The sequence below is a fragment of the Fukomys damarensis genome, unplaced genomic scaffold (genome assembly GCF_012274545.1).
Source record: "Fukomys damarensis isolate Sample0158 unplaced genomic scaffold, DMR_v1.0_HiC HiC_scaffold_17, whole genome shotgun sequence".
NCBI classification, from domain to species: domain Eukaryota; kingdom Metazoa; phylum Chordata; class Mammalia; order Rodentia; family Bathyergidae; genus Fukomys; species Fukomys damarensis.
In genome coordinates, this window is record NW_022900929.1 from 57,055,494 (window position 1) to 57,058,225 (window position 2,732).

At 42.8% G+C, this 2,732-nt stretch overlaps 1 pseudogene; it reads right to left on the reverse strand.

Moving 5' to 3' along the window:
• The window catches only part of LOC104868726, a 3,387-nt pseudogene extending 3,116 nt beyond the window's left edge, over window positions 1-271 (reverse strand).
• Between the last annotated feature and the right edge of the window lie 2,461 nt (window positions 272-2,732).

Here is a 2,732-nt window from a genome sequence, read left to right on the forward strand (position 1 = left end):
CTCTCTCCCCATTCTCTCCTAAAGTCATAATTACAAATCTCTTTAAGGGCATTCTGAGTCACATCTGTATTTTATCTATATAAGAGGAAAGGTTTCTGCTTGTGTATTGCTTTGAGAATTGGCTCAACTTCTTTTCCTTTTCCTCCTCAGCCTCTTGCAGGTTTAAAGAGTTGGCCTGGCTGCTGTTGTCATTTTTTATGAATGGCCGCCCACAGAGTCAGGTGTGGGAGAACTCAAACGGCTGTAAGAGGATGAGACAGAAGATGAGACACGGACGTGAGAACATCTTTTTTAAATGTGTCTCTAATATGTAAAAATAGAAAAGTGTGAGAAGAAGGGAAAGGAATAGACGGACAGTGAGGCTGAAAGGGAGGTGGGAAAAGAAGACATAAAGGGTTTTAACAACCCAGAGACCAAGTCTGTGTGCCCGTGCCTAGGACAGTGCTGGGCACATAATGACCCTGAGCCATTATCATTTGTTGAATGTTAACAAAAAAAGAAAAAGTTGATCTAGATCAAGGAGGGAGAAGATGCCCAAAAGCCATGTGACTACCCAGATCCTTCCTGGCCTTCGGAGAGGGACTTCAGCTCACGGGAGGAAGCAGGTAGGGGTGCGCAGGGGATGGCTCAGCACGCGTACTGTTTCTCTGAAGCAAGAACCCTTACTGGTCTTCTGCCCTTTTTTTTTCTCCACCTTAAAAATATTGTTCTGATGCAGGAAAGAGTCACTGCCTTCATTTGAAACAATTCCCAAACAGGATATGGCATCTCAAACCGCTCCTGGGTCCTTGGCAATCACGGTGTGCAGGTGTTTCATGCAAGTGCTGGGCCGCACGTACGGCAACGCCCCAGCAAGCCCTGGGCGGAGGCCTGGAGAGCAGCCCAGGGCACCCGGGGTGGTGGCACCAAGCCCTGAAGCATCCCCTGGGTTCCAGGAATCAGACCTCTTCCCACACACCTCTCCCTGGCCTCCAGCTAACCTCACTTACAGCCCCACGTGCAGCAATAATAGGAATCACGTTTTCTCTCTCAACAGTGCCCTAACTCATAAGAATTTAAAAGGAAAAAAAAAAAAGCAAACAAAGCAAAACCAAAAAAAAAAAAAAAAAAAAAAAAAAAAAAAAAAAAAAAAAAAAAAAAAAAAAAAAAAAAAAAAAAAAAAACAAGGCACAGTTCCAAAGAGAAAAAAATTAACCTGCAGTGAACAAAATGGAAGAAAGGAAAATGGAGGACTATCTGATAACAATATACAAAAACAGGATGGGCTTTCACTGACATCGGCCAGAACAAACATGCAAACAGTGATACCCCTGAGTAAAAAGTTCATTGGTAGGCACACACATTTTTATCCAAGTTTCTAAGGGTACAATAGAAACAAGGAGTATTGAAGCATCGAGTCTGTCTCTAATGCATAAAACTTTCTTAGTAACCCTGAGCAGTATTACACCTGGAATCACCATATGACCCAGCAGTTATATTCCAAAAGAAATGAAAACCTGTCTACATGAAGATTTGTATAAGGCTGGGTAACCAGTTAAATGGGAGAGAACTTATCTAGCACGCACAAGCCTTAAATTTAGCCCCTAGTACCAAAAAAAAGAAAATTGGAAAATGTGCACATGGATGTTTATAGCAACATAGTCTTAACAGCTAAAAAGTGGAAACAACTCAACCGTCCATCAGGTGATGAAAAGATAACCAATCCATGAGCTGAAATATTACAGGGCCTTCCTGAGACCCCTTCCTCAATCCACGTAAAGAGGAATGGAGTACTGATACTTGCTACAACATTATGTTAAGTGAACCACTGTGGCGGAAAACATATCGTAGGGTTCCTTTTTATTAATAGGCAAATGTATAGAGATAGAACATAGAGCAGTGATTGGCTAGGGTTGGAAGGAGAACGGAAGAATTCCGAGAGGAGGAAGTGACAGCCGAGGGGCTCACAATTTCTTTTTAGGGTAATAAAAAGATTCTAAAGTTGTCTATAGTGATATTTGCTCAGCTCTGTAAACAAAAGCTATTAATCGCATGCTTTAAATGGATTAAATGCTCGGAATATGTTCATGTAAAGGAAGAGGAATAGGTGGAGGCGAATGTGAATGTGGAGGAAGAAGAGAGTGAGGGAGTATGAAGCCGGTTGGGGGAAAGAGAGGGGTGGGGTTGTTTCCCACGCAGAACTAAGAAGACTAGGGCATGGCCAATGGATTTCATTGACCCCTCCTGGCAAGGAAGTATGCTAATTAAAAGTCCTGCCGTGTCAGGAGTGATTTCTTCAGATTCCTTTTCAACTTCGCAGTCCCTCAAGGCTCCTGTCCTACAGCTTCACAGTGGGTCCCAGGAAGGAGCCCCTCTCCCCCCTTCCTCTTGTGTTCTCACAGGTAAATCACTGACAAGTGCTTAAAGTATTTCCTTTCTAGAGGTATTTAGACACGCAGACTCTAATTACAGAACTCTAGACCACTCGAGCCTAGAAGTAATCTCTTCTGCCTGATTTATAAGCTCTGAGGAGCCCTTGTAGTAAGTTGGAGCCAAAAGGAAGTGGCTCTGAGTATGCCAGACATTGTAGAAAATGTTCTTCTTCGTATGATTAAATAAATTTGTATGGAAGTGATAGCTAAACTTTTAGCCACCCAGAAGGAGATACGATCTAGAAAAACTCAGCCCTGAAGTTTCTGGGAAACTGACATTTCAACTGTCCTTTCCCAAACATTGACAGTACTGCAAAGCCC